Source organism: Thalassophryne amazonica, chromosome 9, assembly GCF_902500255.1.
Source record: "Thalassophryne amazonica chromosome 9, fThaAma1.1, whole genome shotgun sequence".
Taxonomy (NCBI): domain Eukaryota; kingdom Metazoa; phylum Chordata; class Actinopteri; order Batrachoidiformes; family Batrachoididae; genus Thalassophryne; species Thalassophryne amazonica.
The window spans coordinates 51,111,665-51,130,886 of record NC_047111.1 but is presented as its reverse complement, the minus strand read 5'-3'; the positions used below and the strand labels follow the sequence as shown (position 1 = coordinate 51,130,886).

At 40.4% G+C, this 19,222-nt stretch overlaps 1 protein-coding gene across 3 annotated transcripts in view; it reads left to right on the top strand.

Annotated features, from left to right (window-relative positions):
* shroom1 (shroom family member 1) overlaps nucleotides 1-19,222 on the top strand; it is a 118,266-nt gene that overhangs the window by 41,836 nt on the left and 57,208 nt on the right. The window contains exon 1 of one of the 3 annotated variants that reach the window (XM_034178019.1): nucleotides 18,114-18,227. The exons of the other annotated variants lie outside the window; for them this stretch is intronic. The gene's annotated coding sequence lies outside the window, so the exon portion shown is untranslated. Of the gene's footprint in view, nucleotides 1-18,113; nucleotides 18,228-19,222 lie in introns of those variants that run through there. 3 annotated transcript variants of the gene reach the window in all.

Below are 19,222 nucleotides of genomic sequence, written 5' to 3'. Positions count from 1 at the left end.
AAGAGCTGCTATGAAAGGTACAGCCTATCACTTTTTTTCCTTCATCCTGTATATATCTGCCACTTTGCATTTAATCTAGAGTGGCAATGTTGTTCTCAATCTAGTAACCAACTTTGACGAAAAGGAGTCAAATTGCTCGGTCTGTTATTCACAGTCATTTAGCCTTCGGCTGTTTAATTAGTGATACCCTTGATTCATTTGGCTCAGTATGAATTCGGGTCGGTACACCTGATAATTTGAACAACTCAAAAATGTAAATAGAATGTGGCTTAATGTTGTTATTAAGTTGCTTAATTTTAAATGTCACCTGCTGCCCATGAAACTGACCTGGGCAGGTCTACTAACTGCCACAATAATTTTCAAGAAGATGAAATCATCTGAATTTACTTCCTAAAAAATGTTTTGGCTTGGCTTGGAGCTGTTGATTTGAGCAGCGCAGTTGTTCTCGAGTCAGGAAGAAATGTGTATTATTATCATTGGTCCACCCCACACAAACACACATACACACCGTTTTTTGTTTGCCATCGTTATGTTCTTTGCAAGTCAATCTGTGCTGCAATCTCTGAATACTTCCTCGTTAACACTACTGTTCTGCAGGGCATCATGTATCATACCATATTTTAAAGTGGACTGGACTAGGGATGGTATCGGAACGGGTTCTTTTCAGGTATCATTAAGAAATGATTCGATCCACATCAGTAGCCTTTTTGTGTAACAATTCCTTTATCGGTCCTTCAGAGCGGCCGTTGTTTTTGGGGTGTTCTCAGGAAAATGATTCTCTACATTGATTACAGACCATGAAGTGGGTCTGTAATCAACAGTTTCTGCAGTACGGCTTTGCTTTGAACCTTGAACCAATGAAGCAATGCTTTGATCTGCTGCTTCATTGGTTCTTTGTTTAATTTCGCTTTATTTAAATTTTCCCCCACTAAAACCATAAAGAAGATTTATCTGTGAGTCATACTTATGTTAAACTGACTTATGGTCTTCTGAAACAGTTGATGTATTTTATAACTTAAAAACGGGACCGATGCTAACGTGTTAGCATGTCTATGGCGTTTTCAATGTTACAGTTAACATTAAGGTGTTTGTATCTCAGCACGTTTGTGTGCATTTGTTTTCTGTATAATAATGGCTCAGTTTGTTTTCGTAAAGAGTCAAATTTATACAAATTGTAATATTTTTTAAATTTATTTTTATTATATATTAATAGTAACCCTTACCAAAAAGTAGTATATGCAAGTATGTTTCAAGTATGCTTCTAGTTTACTTTTTATACTTATCAGTACTATTTTTTGGTAAGGGAATAGCAACAACAGCAATAATAATAACTAATGATGCTACAATACACTTTTAGAGGAGACAAAAAAATAACCTGATAAAACAAAACACAACAGAAAAGATAAAGGCAACTAAAAATGAACATAAATAAATATAGAAATTAATAACTGTTTCCTGTGAAGACCTAGTGACTGTTACACCTCCACTTCATCCCTGTTTTATTTAAGTTTGACAATTTGTTTCGGTCAAACCATATTTTCAATTTGTTAATTTCTTCAGTGATTTCCTCCAGCACTATCTGTTAAGCTAAAAAAACTGCTGTATCCTAGTAAGAGCAGAATACTACTGGAATGAATTTGAATAAGGAAAGTTGTGTTTTTTCACCACTTTCATCCCTGAATATGTCAATCGTGAGTCACTTTAAAGTCACTAACTGAGACTCCTGTCTTGTTGTGAGAAAAGAAACAAGAATCGTCCTCCGTTCTGTTCACACAGCTCCAGAAGCTGCGTGGCTCTCTGCTGAGTCAAGTTAGAAAGATAGAGTCCAGTCGGAATTAACTTCAAAGCGAAACACCGTTTAAATCAAATGACACCACTTTCCAAATGCTGTAATACAAACTGCCATTGATCAAAACGTTTTTTTTTTTCCTCCCAGAATGAGACATCCTGTTCTGACATGCAGCAGCCAGCTGAGCTCAGCTCAGAGGTCTGGAGTGACATTCATGCCAAAATGTCTGAAAGGAAATGCTTTTGACAAAAACTACAGATTTTATTTATTTTTATTTATGTCCAGAGATCAAGGATCCAGTGACCAATTTAAAATGTTGACATAGAAAGCGTGTAAAGCGTTCTTTTAGTACACGGAAAATTCAGAAGAGGTATCGATAAGTGAAACGATAAAGAATCGGATCGAAAAGTGGAATCGATAATGGCATTGATATCGATTAAAATCTTATCAATACCCACTTCTAGATATGAAGCAGTATTTTTTTTTATGTAATGTCTAAACTCGACATTACTGGATCTCTGTGAGGTTCGAGCTTTACAATCAGGTCATCTTGGCTTTTATATTCTTAATTAATTTATATCAAGTTGCCGAGAATTGCTTTCAGTTTGATTTAAAGGAAGATAATTTTATACATTTTATTTTTTGTATTTGAAATGGCATAAACAAATTAAAATGTGTGACATACTGTGTTCCAATAATTTTGGGCACTGTATACTCTGAAGAATGCCACAATTGTTAATTCATCTAAATCAACTTATTTTGCAGGTCTTAGGAAAGTACACTATCAGCCTGCAGTAGCCTACATGGCTGCTGATCATAACTGCTCATGTAAAGTTGTTAATAGAAATAAGAAATATTCAATGGAAAAGCAGCCCTAATTGTGTTAAAAGGCAGTTAAACATGTTTCAGAAATGAGGTTACACACCTACAACAAAATGTTTGCTGTATGTGACTGTTTTTTTCACACATCATAGTGCAGCTATCCATTTCCCTGTGAAACCTGTGAAATGATACTTTTTTCCCTCAATAATTGTTACATCCAACCCTCAGAACCACCTTTATGATGGTACGCTTTTGTTTTTCAGTCCAATGTGGTGGAAGTATGTTGAGAGGCTCTTAGATGTCCATGATAGACCCGTGTGTGACATCAGCTGCAATGACCCCTTGGCCTGAGTATTTCCTTTCATGTATAGCTATGAAAACAAGTTTATCAATTTTAAAGGAAATGTCTTTCAGATGGAATAAAAAAGTATTTAGGTCTAATTAATGCAGGAATGGAGAGCCTAATAGAGTCTGACAACTTGCCTTGGTCAAATAGCAATTTTAAACACTGTTTTGAGCACTGCTCAGCAACAAACAGCTGCAGTTTCAATCTGTCTCAGACAGACAAAGTAGATACACACACACATGGTCGAGGAATTGCAGGGGTTACTGATCACCTTGCATGGCAACGCAGCTTTCACTTTCCTGCTACTAGATGCTTTCATGTGTTTCTGCACAGCATCCAACCATTTCCACCTTTTTAAAAATGGTTTCCTCCTTCCTGGGTTTTGCTTGATCAGGAACAATGAGATTGTTGTTGAAGTACTATGTGGAGATGTGAAGTCCCAGCCAAGTACTTGTCCATTTGTTGTACTGTACCTCGTTTGTTCATGATGGGCTTTCACATCGTATGGATTACTTTGACAACACCTCGGGCCTTGGATAAAAATGCAGAATCATGACTAAAAGTGTGTGTACACACAAAAGCAGAAATGTGCACACACTTTCTTTTCAGAGTTGTAAAGCCATTTGTATGAATGGCTCACTTTTATAAATCTCAGTCATCATGAAATTGTGTGTCGACCATTCCCATCTTTAGCTGTGAATGGGTGTAGAAGTTCCCTTTAAGTCATCATTTGCATGTAAAAAAGCTGTAACACTGAATGACTCATTAAACCTGCATGTGGTTCTGCATGCGAGAGGTTTTGTTTTTCCTTCTCCCCGTCCTGTGGATTACTGAATTGTTTGGGCCAGAAACCACGGAGTTTAAAGAGCTGTTTGTGTCAAGTAAAATTAATCAACTATTGAATGATAAATTAACAACTGCTTGGATAATTGATTGTTATTGAGTTCTTTGTTAATAAAATAAATCCAAATTCTCTGATTTCAGTGTCTTAATGTGAATATTTTCTGTTTTAGTTTAATAGTTTCTTCACTTCTCTCTGGTGGTAAACTGAAGCCGTGGACAAAACAAGACAACTGAAGGCATCATCTTGGGTTCTGGAAAACATTGATAATCAATGTTTTTACAGACTCCTTACATTGTCTGTACCAACTAATCAACAAAATTGAACACTTATCACTGTAAATTTTGCAGAGTAAAATATACTCTGCCAGGATAACATGTGGTCCCAGTCCAAATTGAGTTAAATACACTCTATTATAGAGTGAAATCAGCTCTGCCGTCTTGACAAATCAAGTTTTTCAACTCCAATAAGAGCCATTCACAGCATGATAGAGTTGATTTAGCACTGTGAAAGAGTATATTTTACTCTATTTGGACTGGTACCAAATTTAGTCCTGGCAGAGTATATTTTACTCTGCAAAATTTATGTATTCATGGATGTAAAAGTAAGTCTGTTCGGCTGCTCCCTTGTTTTTCACTCTGGGTCGCCACTGCAGATTATCAAGATAAGAAATTTGCCTCAGCACATTTATAATTCAATTCCTTGCAGCCATCAGTTCAACATATCTTGTGTGCGTCATTATGATTTTCAACATCATGCTGTTGTCATGTTTTTCTGTGCATATTGTTGCCAGTGGCTGATAAGATGATGGATGCAAGTAAGAGTTCATGATTGTGATCAACACATAATTTGAGTTGGATGTGTTGTGTTGCCAGACATCATTGAAGTAATTTACTGGAATGTCTATATAAACACTGATAAGGTGATCATGGTTAAAGATTTGATGTGAGAATGAAACGAGAACCCTTCTAACAGTGACATTCTAGTTAAAGTTTAACAGAAGGACTGTAACGGAACTAGCAGACACATTGTGTATAGAAAAATTGACAGGTCATTTGCAAAGCATTATTTAGAACTGATGAAAACATTTACGTTGCATCACATCTTTGGGCTGGAGGTTATTATAAGTGTGCGTGTATGCGCATGCCAACCCACACTTTTCATCCTCTTCATGCTTGCCTGGCATTCCAGACATTGCATGGGTCCTCCTGGGAGAGATGGTAAATCCACACTCAGCAGGGTGTATTTGAAAAGTCTGTGTTTGAGGACCTCTAGCATTACAGAGAGCTGCTCCACGCAGGACGTCTATTCACGGCCACCTTGCTACATTTTTTCACTTTCTACCTACGGTTAAAAATCAGTGACAAGAAAATTTGAAATGTATTAGGGCCCATTCACACATAAAATGAGGTTGGGCAAAAGAAGCAGGAGGCCGAAAATCCACAAACAAAAACTAATATGGGGAACCAGGAAACATTCCACCTGCTGTCGGGAGGGACACGCGGTCGGGCAGGTGTACAGCAGCCACGGTTTCGTGCACCCTTGTGCGGGTGCACAAACACAGTGCGAGCAGCTGAACGTGTGGCACCACATTGCGTTGCTGCTGTGGAGAAAAAAAAATAAAACCACACACCATAAAAAAAACAAAACACTGCAGTTGCTAACATTTAATCGCTCGTATCAAGCAGACAATACAAGTATGATCCGTCTGTTCCTCTGTAAGACCCATGGTCATAGACGTACAGTCATGAAATGACAGAATGAAGCATGCGCTCTTAGTATATTCACATCTGCTGGCCTCGCGTGCCAGTGAGCGGTGTGCCATAGGACAGACGCCACATCATGTGAACCATAGCTGATGTGGGTGACGTGACATTCAGACAGCCCAGCTGAGTGTGCACATGATCGACGGTCCTTTCACCTGGCATAGCCTGCCGATGTGCCCTTTGTGTGCTTGCTCCAGTGCGTGGCAAAGGTCAGTGGTGGCACAGATAACCAAAAAATTTACTTTAACAGATAATCAGATAACTGAAAAGTTATCTTTGATAATGATAAAACGATAAACCACCAAAAAATGTATCGGAAGTTACAGATAACTGATAAATTCCAGTATTGTCTCTGGTTCATTACACTACTAATAACTGAATTTGAGTTTTACACCACGATCGCTTCTGGTAGCATCAAAGTGACAACGGACCCAAACATTGAGCCCACACTTCTGTCTTTGAACATTGGTGCCCCTTGGCTGGAAGCTCTTGTTTACTACATGGCTTCCAGCACAGAAGCAAGCTGAGAGCAGCCACAAAGCCTAGCTCTCTACCCAATCACAACTCTCCGGTCAGGCGGAGGCTTGGAAAATAAAGCAGTGCTGATTTATGGTTTTGATTTATAAATAACATTAATACCGATAGAATAAACTCCATTAATGTCAATTTTGTCATTTGTACAAAGGTAAAATATAACATATATCAGTTAATGTTGAATACTGCACTAATTCTGAGGTTTTGTAACAAACAGACAGATCACAAAGGATTCTGGGTAAAATGTGCCTCTGCTAAACACTGATTGGTTTCAGTCATTCATTATGTAAACCAAGACGTTAGTGTTGTGTGTTGGTGTTAACAGATAAATATGCTTTGTAAATATTCCATTTTTTTATTTGTAAAACAGCCATTTTTACGGAGCCCTGGAAGTGTCATCGCAAAATGTTTTGCATGTGGAGAGTGTGCACTCATTTTATTATATTGTGTGCACGTTTAATTATATTGTAAAACGTGCACTCAATATTGTCCTTGACACATAAATGTTGGCCGCACCTATTGACGTTTCAAATCCCGCAAAACCTCGGAGAGGTCGCCGCACTGCGAGATCTCAGAACATTGAGAACTGCATTGAGACGCTCTGATCACGTTACACTTTAACCGCTGCACACAGACAACACCACTAACATCACAACATAAAACTATTTTATATTGTTCCTAAAACTCTCGTGAATATATTCTCTGGGTTTATAGACACTGTTATTGCGTGTGTTTTATGTAAACATGCGAGAATCACAGGCTGTCTCTCTGTTATTTTCAGTGGGAGCTGCTGTGAGCTACAATCGCTTCCTGATCATGTCGTTCTGGAGAAAAGTGAAAGTTTACTCTTTAACGTCTTAATGTTCTTTACAACACTGTTTGTCCTCTTTGTTCGAGACTAATAATATGTCTGAAATTAGGTTTGCGTTTATTAAATTCCATGCAGATTAAATGTAACAGACGCGGAATATTTGTTATAATTGTTTTTGCAAGTTTTCAGGGTATCATGCAGCAGTCTCTTATTAACGTGACGAAAAGCATAAAAAATACATTTTTGTAGAGTCTTACATTCTTTTTCAACTGTAAAATGAACCATAAATTTCTGAATGTATATCAGCTATGCACACATGAGGAAGTGTGATTAATAGTGAAGGATTTGGATGGAGATTTTTTTTTCCCCCTTTCAGTCAGAGCAGATAGAGATGCTGTGTTCAGCTGTGCTTCTGTCCGCTCTGAGCTCACAGCACTGTGGCTCACAATAGAGGTGCACCGATCAGGATTTTTTTAGGCCGATCACTGAAATTTTGATAGGCCGGATATCGGCCTTGATCGGTATTGGCTGATCAAGTACATATTGGATCATGCCCAAAATAAGATATAGGTCTAATGTATAGGACTATTTTTGCATTAAAACTTAATGATGAAAACAAAAAACATGCATTCAAATAAAGAACACTAGAATAAACTGCCAACTTTTGTTTATTACACTGACTTTGTTCTACCAGCAAGCTTTTTTTTTTTTTTCCATGTTTCATGTTGCTCAGGTACAGCCTACAGAACGTTGAGAATGTAAAATACAGCCCTCATTCTATGGGGTTAAAATTGTCTCATTAATATTTGTAAATGCACACAGGGTGATCTACAAATAATCATTGATTTGGCAAATGTTGTTCAGAATATCCACAATGCAAAGTTCATATTTGTAACTTGTAATAGTCCTTGCAAATATGTTGTATTTGCAAATATAAAAATTAATTTGTAAAACTGGAAATTGTATTAGTGAATTGAGTTTCAGCATTTGTGGATCACCAATTACATGCATTCATAGCTTTCCTTGTGACGTAATTTTGAGGACATTCTTTTTCGCGAAATCCACAGATCCACAAACAAATGCCTACTGATTCACAAATACACATCTCACGCACACTGGATATCCACTACAAGGCAGTGTGGTTCCATTCATTACACAGCAGTCTATTAGATCTCTGAGCCATTTGACTCATTTTTGACTTCTGATATGAGCTGGACGGACATGGACTACATTAGATGAGGGCGGACTGCTCTCCTTGTCCAGTCCAGCTCATATCAGAAGTCAAAATGAGTTTACGTCACAGAGGAAAGCAAAAACAAAAATAAACAAAACTGTGTTTCACTTTGAAGTTATTAATTCAGACTGGACTCTATCATTCTAACTTGACTCATCAGAGAGCCGCGCAGCATTTGGAGCTGTGTGAACAGAACGGAGGACGATTCTCGTTTCTTTCTCGCAACAAGACAGGAGTCCCAGTTAGTAACTTTAATCCGCACAAATGACTCACGATTGACATATTCAGGGATGAAAGTGGTGAAAAACAAAAAAAGCTGAAACCCAAAATTACCCCCAACACCACCTGCACGAAAATGTTTGAATTCTAGAAGCTCTGAAATGCAATCTGGGACTATTCCAGACGATAAACTGGAGTGAGTGCAGCATCCATTTAGTGAGAAAAAACAAAACAACTTTCCTTATTAAATTCATTTCCAGTAGTATTCTGCTCTTACTAGGATGCAGCGTTTTCTAGTTTGGCAGATAGTTCTTTAGGAAATCAATGAAGCAAATTAACACATTAAAAATATGGTTTTGACCGAAACAAACTGTCATTAAACTTAAATAAGACAGGGATGAAATGGAGGTGTAAGGAGTCACTAGGTGTTCACAGGAAACACTTGTTATTTCTGTATGTATGTATTTATTTATGTTCATTGTTAGTTGCTATTATAGTTTCTGTTGTGTTTCTATTCAGGTTCTTTTTGTCTCTTTCTCTAAAATTGTATGTAATAAGCATTAGATTATTATATATAAACAAAAATAATTTAAGAATATTACAATATGAAACAAATGCACCCGAACGTGTTGACAGCTGCAAATGCGTAATGCTAACTTTTAACATTGAAAATGCCATAGACATGCTAACGCGTTAGCATCGCTCCCGTTTTTAAGTTAAAATACATCTGTCAACTGTTTCAGAAGGGCCATAACAGGTCAGTTTAACATAGAACAGGTAAAATAATACTCCCAGACGTATGCTCTTTAGGGTTTTTAGCGGGGTAAAATTAGCAAAAGAAAGAAAAGTATAAACGAAGCAACAGATCGAAGCATTGCTTCAATCTGCAAACCACTGCTTCGATTGGGTTCAAGGTTCAGAGCAAAGAAGTGCTGCAGAAAGTTGATCACGAACACCGCTGCAGGGTCTGTAATCAATGTAGAGAAATTATCTTTTTCCTGACAAAACCCCCCAAAACAACGGCCATCATTTCTTAACGATACCACGAAAGGAACTGGTTCTCGATACCCATCCCTAGTCGCAAGTGTTGCAAATAGCAAATTTCGTGTCTATTTTTTGACAGGCCGTATAAAAAGTCCAGACCGGTGAAGCTATTTTGAACTACACATGCTCTTGGCTGGCGTGTCATGACAGGACCAAGCGCTCCCTACGCTACTGCATGCACTGTTTGTGATCGGATCCTTTTTGATCGGCGAATTTGTGCGATCACCGATCAAACCAATCAAGGCGTGATCGGCCGAATAATGATTGGTGCCCGATCGTCGGTGCAACCTCTAGCTCACAGAATGATAAAGTCGCTGACTGCTGATCTCTGCTGTTTGCGGCTGATTTGTATGAAGAAAATGAGAAATACGAAGTCTGTTAGAAAAGGTATCTGACCTTATTTTTTCAAAAACCATATGGATTTGAATCACGTGTGATTGCGTCAGCCAAGCTTGACCCCTCGTGCGCATAGCTGGGTTTTTCTTGCCTGTCGGTTGCTTCATTCGCCTGTGAGCAGGCTTTGAGTGAGGTGTGTTCTACCCTCTCGTCTATTTTTTACTGCGAATAAATGTCTGAACGATTGGATCTTTGCTGCATCAGTTTTTTTTTCCAGAAACTGTGAGAGACCTCCAGGGGGACACCGTTTCAAAAATTAATATGGCTTTCAGGGACGATTTTATGGGGATTAAACAGATTAAGGAGTGATCCAGACGGTTGTAAAGACCGCCCACAACTGCTGACAGTGCAGCGCGCTCCCAGCGCCAATGGGACAGGCTGACACCCCGCACAAACAACCAGATCATTTCCAACGTGAAAGCTTTGTTGATCCGGGACCCCTCGTCTAACTTTCACAAAAAGGCAGAAGATGTGGACATCAGCACTTTTTCCGGCACATTCCACCGTTACAGGAGTTTTTTTTTCATGGAAAAAAGAAGCCGAGGGACGCGCCACCATGCCGCTCTTGACGCGGCTCAAACCACCTCGGTGTTCGTCTTTCAGGACGGCTTAAAGGTGGATTTGAGACGGATTCCGGTTGCTTTCCAGTCGTGGAATATCCGATTGTGATTGTGCATGAGCTGGACAAGTCCCAACATGTCCTGTGAGGCTTTCATCACGGCGTTTCTTTGCGCCGAGCGGCTGCACCACGACGCGCCGAACTCCTCCCACACGTCCTGTCTTAATGTGCCGGAAAAGTGCTGATGTCCACATCTTTTCACAATTCCTGTGCTAGTCAGAGGACATAGAAGATCAAGACAGCATCCAGTTTAGAAATGAATGGCACATTTCACTGTTACAGGAGTTTTTGTCATGGAAAGAGGAACAAAGGCGGAGGAATTCCCGTCGCGGCGGAGCTGCATGGCGCAAAGAAACGCCGTGATGAAGCCTCACAGGACATGTTCTGGCATGTCCAGCTCATTCACAATCAGATATTCACACGACTGGAAAGCAACCGGAATCCGTCTGAAATCCACCTTTAAGCTGTCCTGTGAGACCAACACCGAGGTGGTTTTGTCCCGCATAATGAACGGCTCCGTGGCGCTGTCCTCGCGCTTCTTTTTCCATGAAAAAAACTCCTGTAATGGTAGAATGTGCGGAAAAAGGCTGATGTCACCATCGTCTGCCTTTTTGTGGAAAGTCAGACGATCTCCCGGATCAAACAAAGCTTTCACGTTGGAAATGTCTGGTTGTTTGTGCAGGGTGTCAGCCTGTCCATCGGTGCTGGGAGTGCGCTGCGCTCTCAGCAGTTGTGGGCGGTCTTTAAACCGCCTGGATCACTCCTTAATCTGTTTAATCCCCATAAAATCGTCCCCTGAAAGCCATATTATTTTCGAACGGTGTCCACCTGGAGGTCTCTCACAGTTTCGGAAAAAAAATTGATGCAGCAAAGATCCAAATCATTCAGACATTTATTCACAATAAAAATAGACGAGAGGAGGGACCACACCTCACTCAAAGCCATGCTCACAGGCGGAATGAAGCAACCGACAGGCATTGAAAAACTCATGCAGGCGCATGAAGGTTCAAACTTGTCTGATGCAATCACACGTGATTCAAATCCATATGGTTTTTGAAAAAAATAAAAGTGCGGATACGTTTCTAACAGACCTCGTATATTTATTTCTTTGTTTAAAATAGCAAATAAAGCAAAACTATTGTTGTGTGAGGCCGCTGAAGAGGAGGTACTGCTGGCCCACCACCACCAGATGGCGCCCTGCTTGAAGTGCGGGCTTCAAGCACGAGAGGGTGTCATAGCAACCGGGAGTGACAGCTGTACTCGTCATTCCGCACAGCTGTCACTCATCACATCATTCACCACCACCTTAAAGGCCGGACCTGCAACTCCACCTCCCCGCGAGAAATCAACTACCAATCAGGTAATTTTCCTGCTGACTCAAAAACATTTGCGTAATAATCTGAACTTCTTTGCAGCCGTTTTCCTGTGGCGTGTCCTTATCTGTGGGATTGGCATTTGGTGTGATCAGCGACGGCTTCGCTTCACACCCCAACCAGATAAGTGGTTAGACAGGAGCTGCATGAGTGTGTGATTGGAGGTGGAGGTGCTCCCTCTTTACTGAATACAGACTGTGGGATTACTGAGTGTGCGACCTCACACTCATCAGGACTGTCTCTGTTCTCTGCCAGCAGTACCGGGTCTGACTGCTGAAGACAGCGGCCACCTGGGGCGCAGGGCTTGGCGGCTCTGGTGTTCTTCAGCTCCGTTGGCAGTGGAAGCTGTGTGGATCCGGCTCTTCTCTCGCCAGGCGTCTTCTATTGTCGAGCCTGCCCACACGTCACCTGGTGTATGATTGACAGTCACTATATTGTTATTGTCTGTACGTCGTTGTGTGATTCACAACATTAAATTGTTACTTTTGGCTTATCCATTGTCTGTTCATTTACGCCCCCTGTTGTGGGTCCGTGTCACGACACTTTCACAACAACTATGACTTTATACACTTGAAATATGATTGAATTGGTATATTTTCAGCAACATATCAGTTTATTTTTTAGAAAATCGGTTCTGGACAACACAGCCAATTTGAACCCAAGAGCTGGGCCGAAATTTACCGCTCACCATGGCTAGAACCCTGCTCCTGGCTGCTGTTAGCTGGCTGCTAAATACAGAAAAGAACTCTCGACCAGACAGAGGCCTCATTTCAGAACCCTCCCCCTTCCCTCTCTGCACTCCGCAGCAAGCAGCACTTGAGAGGAGATGTTTCACAAACACAGTTCCTCTCCTGGATCGGAAATCTCTGCAGGTTGTATCGAGAATTTCCAATCTGTGAATTCCGTTGGCATCGGAAGCGGTATACCAGTGCTGTATCAGATCGGTCCCATCCCTACATTTAGCATAAGGGTGTACTTGGGCGATCCCTTAACACTTTGTATTACTGATTTGTGGGGACTGGGGGATATGTCATCTCCTGATGACTCTTGTTTATTTATCTCAGAGGTGCACAAATGTGTTAATTGTAAGGGCCATAAGTTGCCTAAGTAAAGGGTATTTGCCAAGTTCATTCACTCATTTTCGATACTCTTATTCCACTTAAGGATCCCAGAGTTGGGTTTGAGTCTGCCCTCATGGTTATCAGGCGATAGATGGGGTACACCCTGGGCCAGCTGCAAATACCACGTTGTAAGCCTTTTTCCTTAAAACATAAAAACAAAATGTGAGCACACTGTTGAAACCGGCTATGGCTTCGCTTTCTCAGATATGATACGATACATGTCAATTGGACCTCACTATCATGATATTGACACATTTGTGCATAATGCAACTTCAGGTGTGTGGTAATTCTGCAGATTTCCGTGGAGGGTCTGACCAAAGAGTCAGTCTCCATGACTCCATCGATGAGTGGAGGCAGCGTCGGAATTTCACTTCAGCCGTGACGGTCACTCATTGTGGCTGTAATGCCTTGAAAAGTTATGCACGCACAGCAGCTGTTGCCTTTGTGTTCTTAGTCCTGTTTCCAGTTGCTTTCATCTTATTTTGTTTGTGTCCCACAGCTAGCACAATGTGGTCTTTGGGATTTTCTGAGTGCACCTCAGAACTTCAAAGCTAAAGCTTTGAGGCTTTAGTTTTGAAGACTGCTTGAAGTTCCTCACAGGAATTCAAAACAAGCCTCCTCTGGATTGACTAAGTCACCATACTCTAGTCATTGTTTTGATAATGATTGATATATTGATGTCGTATTAGCAGACATCTATGGTTTTAAACTACAACCCCATTCCAATGAAGTTGGGACGTTGTGTGAAATGTAAATAAAACAGAATACAATGCAAATCCTCTTCAACCTATATTCAATTGAATACATCACAAAGACAAGATATTTAATGTTCAAACTGATAAACTTTGTTTTTTTTGCGCATTTTGAAATGGATGCCTGCAACACGTTTCAAAAAAGCTGGGACAGTGGTATGTTTACCACTGTGTTACATCACCTTTCCTTCTAACAACACTCAATAATGCACTTCATAATGCGCCACACATTTTCAAAGGGCGACAGGGCTGGACTGCAGGCAGGTCAGTCTAGTACCCACACTCTTTTACTAAGAAGCCACGCTGTTTTAACATGTGCAGAATGTGGCTTGGCATTCTCTTGCTGAAATAAGCAGGGACGTCCCTGAAAAAGACGTTGCTTGGATGGCAGCATGTGTTGCTCCAAAACCTGGATGTACCTTTCAGCATTGATGGTGCCATCACAGATGTGTAAATTGCCCATGCCATGGGCACTAACATACCCCAAACCATCACAGATGCTGGCTTTTGAACTTTGCACTGGCAACAATCTTGATGGTCTTTTTCCTCTTTTGTCCGAAGGACACGACATCCATGATTTCCAAAACAATTTGAAATGTGGACTCATCAGACCACACAACACTTTCCCACTTTGCGTCTGTCCATTTCAAATGAGCTCAGGCCCGGAGAAGTCGGCGGTGTTTCTGGATGTTGTTGATGTATGGCTTTCGCTCTGCATGGTGCACTTGTAGATGTAGCGACGAACTGTGTTAACTGATAATGGTTTTCTGAAGTGTTCCTGAGCCCACGCGGTAAGATCCTTTACACAATGATGTTGGTTTTTAATGCAGTGCTGCCTGAGGGATCGAAGGTCACAGGCATTCGGTGTTGGTTTTTGGCCTTGCAGCTTATGTGTAGAAAGTTCTCCAGATTCTCTGAATCTTCTGATTATGTTATGGACTGTAGATTATGGAATCCCTAAATTCCTTGCAATTAACCATTGAGAAACATTGTTCTTAAACTGTTCGACTATTTTTTCACACAAATGTTCACAAAGTGGTGATCCTCGCCCCATCTTTGCTTGTGAATGGCTGAGCCTTTTGGGGATGCTCCTCTTATACCCAATCATGACACTCACCTGTTTCCAATTAACCTGTTCACCTGTGGAATGTTCCAAACAGGTGTTTTTTGAGCATTTATCAACTTTTCCAGTCTTTTGTTGCCTCTGTCAGCTTTTTTGAAATGTGCTCCAGGGATTCATTTCAAAATGAGCAAATATTTGCACAAAAAACTCTATCAGCTTGAACATTTGCAAATTTGCAAATCATTGTATTTGAGGATTTGCAAATCATTGCATTCTGTTTTTATTTACATTTCACACAGCATCCCAACTTCAGACTTGGGGTTGTATGTTGCTTATGGGTGGCTTTGTGGCAGTGCACTGATTTGCCAGGATTTAAACGAAGGCGCCAACTAAAGGAAAAGGTTTGTGAGAATTGGTGCAAAATGCATGTGGCTGCACATGATAGTTGTATTTGACCATCCCTGTCGTGAGGTATCGAGCCACTTTGGGCAACACCACACAGTCACAGAACCACACACGTAACTCACTTTATATGTAGGAATTACAATTAAATGTATATTTTTTTAAATACAAAATTCACATTTTAAATTAATCATGAAGTTTCCAAGTTTCTGGCAGAACATGTCTTATTCAGTGATCATGCAGTTAGTTAGGCTTTCTTACCACATCTGACATAACTCTGTCAGGTTACAAAGTTCTGGTGCAGTTTAATCATTGTGTGATTTGTTTTACCTCGTCAGCTCTTACTCCTCATCAGCCAAAGCTTTAAGGTGGGAAACCTATGCTTGCCAACACTTTAAAAAGCCTATTGTGACCAGCTCTCTGAAATTAGCTCTCGTGGCAGACTTGGTGTGTGAAAACACAATAGAGATCAGATATTGCTTGACTCTTTCCTTAGTAATGTGATCAGTACTATTAGATTACAGTGTATATATTTCAAAGCAGGTCAGTTAAAAGTTGCCCCCCACAGATTATCTGTACCCTGAATCTGGAGGTGAAGGAGGAACCCTGTAATTATCAACTCATGAGACACATTTGTTCTTTACAAAGAGCTCTGGCATAAGTTGTCACCCACGCACATGGCAGTAGTGCTACCACCTAACAAAGGAGCACTGTCAGACTTCTCAATATAAAATTTACAAATTATCTTCCTTAGACTGAACCTGAAAGTAAATCTTCATGATGAAGTGGTACAGAGGAGGGTTCTATTAAAAAGAAGACCTGAAAGTTCAACTACAATTTGCCAGAGGGTAGATCTGAGATGCAAGCCTAGATTTAATGTTTTGAAATCATCTTCTGTGCCACTTCATCATGAAGCTGTATAATTGGGGTTACAAAATGCAAAACATGCACTATGCACAATTTCTCCAATCACAGCTACATAAGCCTGTGACTTTTTCTGAGTTGTCTGGGTGTCTTGGTGGCTTTCCTCACTCACTCACTTTTCCTTCTTGCACAGTCACTCAGTTTTTGAGACAAGTGACTTGGAAATGTTCGTGTATCCATCCCTGACTTGTCTGAAGAAAACTGACAAACTGATTATTTACAGGTATTATACCAAAGGGGCTCATTACTTATGCAACCCATCATCTTGGCTTTTATATTTTTAATTAATTTATATCGAGTTGTAGAGATTTACTTTCAGTTTGAGTCTAAGGAAGATAATTTTGAAATTTTATATTGAGAAGCCTGATTTACTTTTTGTATTGGAAATGCCATAAACAATAAAATAAGTAAACAATAAATACCTGTGTGTGTGTGTATATGTATGTATGTGTATATATATATTTATATATATATACTCAACAAAAATATAAACGCAACACTTTTGGTTTTGCTCCCATTTTGTATGAGATGAACTCAAAGATCTAAAACTTTTTCCACATACACAATATCACCATTTCCCTCAAATATTGTTCATAAACCAGTCTAAATCTGTGATAGTGAGCACTTCTCCTTTGCTGAGATAATCCATCCCACCTCACAGGTGTGCCATACCAAGATGCTGATTAGACACCATGATTAGTGCATAGGTGTGCCTTAGACTGTCCACAATAAAAGGCCACTCTGAAAGGTGCAGTTTTGTTTTATTGGGCGGGGGATACCAGTCAGTATCTGGTGTGACCACCATTTGCCTCATGCAGTGCAACACATCTCCTTCGCATAGAGTTGATCAGGTTGTCAATTGTGGCCTGTGGAATGTTGGTCCACTCCTCTTCAATGGCTGTGCGAAGTTGCTGGGTATTGGCAGGAACTGGTACACGCTGTCGTATACGCCGGTCCAGAGCATCCCAAACATGCTCAATGGGTGACATGTCCGGTGAGTATGCCGGCCATGCAAGAGCTGGGACATTTTCAGCTTCCAAGAATTGTGTACAGATCCTTGCACCATGGGGCTGTGCATTATCCTGCTGCAACATGAGGTGATGTTCTTGGTGTATGGCACAACAATGGGCTTCAGGATCTCGTCACGGTATCTCTGTGCATTCAAAATGCCATCAATAAAATGCACCTGTGTTCTTCATCCATAACAGACGCCTGCCCATACCATAACCCCACCGCCACTCGATCCACAACATTGACATCAGAAAACTGCTCACCCACACGACGCCACATACGCTGTCTGCCATCTGCCCTGAACAGTGTGAACCGGGATTCATCTGTGAAGAGAACACCTCTCCAACATGCCAAACGCCAGCAAATGTGAGCATTTGCCCACTCAAGTCGGTTACGACGACGAACTGGAGTCAGGTGGAGACCCCGATGAGGACGACGAGCATGCAGATGAGCTTCCCTGAGATGGTTTCTGACAGTTTGTGCAGAAATTCTTTGGTTATGCAAACTGATTGTTTCAGCAGCTGTCCGAGTGGCTGGTCTCGACGATCTTGGAGGTGAACATGCTGGATGTGGAGGTCCTGGGCTGGTGTGGTTACACGTGGTCTGCGGTTGTGAGGCTGGTTGGATGTATTGCCAGATTCTCTGAAACACCTTTGGAGACGGCTTATGGTAGAGAAATGAACATTCAATACACGAGCAACAGCTCTGGTTGACATTCCTGCTGTCAGCATGCCAATTGCACGCTCCTCAAATCTTGCGACATCTGTGGCATTGTGCTGTGTGATAAAACTGCACCTTTCAGAGTGGCCTTTTGTTGTGGGCAGTCTAAGGCACACCTGTGCACTAATCATGGTGTCTAATCAGCATCTTGATATGGCACACCTGTGAGGTGGGATGGATTATCTCAGCAAAGGAGAAGTGCTCACTATCACAGATTTAGACTGGTTTGTGAACAATATTTGAGGGAAATGATGATATTGTGTATGTGGAAAAAGTTTTAGATCTTTGAGTTCATCTCATACAAAATGGGAGCAAAACCAAAAGTGTTGCGTTTATATTTTTGTTGAGTGTAGCTTCTTTGTTTTCAGATACACTATGAAGTTAAAAAGCTACATGGCGCCTGATGCTACATCAGCAGACAAGCGGCTAGCTGTACTTTGGTAAGTGTACTAATTGCTATATGGTGAACAGCTACTCATACAAAATGGGAGCAAAACCAAAAGTGTCGCGTTTATATTTTTGTTGTGTGTGTGTGCGTGTGTATATGTATGTATGTATGAATGTATATATATATATATATATATATATATGTATATATATATATATATATATATATGTATATATATATATATATATATTGTGTGTGTATGTATGTGTGTGTGTACAATGACAATAAAGGCTCTTCTTCTTCTTCTTGTAATAATATATTAAAAGTTTACTGTAACGGATGTTTCAAGAGGTGTTTCTGGCTCTGCACCTGCACTTTGGGGTGGTGGTGGGGGCATTGCATTCTTAGACTCATCATGATGTGGACGTGGATGATAACATGATTCATAAATGTCAATCCCTTTTATAAACATTCATTGCAGGGTTAGAACCACAGCTGCTGGCCACTGTCAGTGAGCATTTTTCACTGTCCTTTTGTAAACTTGTTTCCATTTTGTTCATCATTTTTTGAATAGGTAATATACTTTTTACAAAAGTGCATTTGCTATATGGCTTTGTTACAGTCTATCCCATGGTCAAACCTGGAGCAGATGATGTGCGGTGCATCAGGAGTGTCCGTTCTGTGTACATGACAAAAACAGAAAAAAAACACCTGTTTTTGGACTAAATGTGATACAGCACAAGAAGCATCCTGTGACAAGTTGTGGCTAAATCTGATCAGTTTTAAACTTCATACCTCTGTAAGGACATTAAATGTTCAGTTGATGGCTCCACTGAAAGCAGACTCATTATGATGTTTCATAAACAGCTAAGAAAGAATCCAAATAGATTTTTTTATATCATGGCTGATCACCTAAAATTGTCTTCACCAGCATTTTCATTTTTGAAAAATCTTTGATTTGAGAAGTAACAAGTATTCACACAGTCAGAAAAAAGAAATCCTGTATAGACTAAAAAGAAAAAGATGCATCAGTTCTTGTTTTATAAT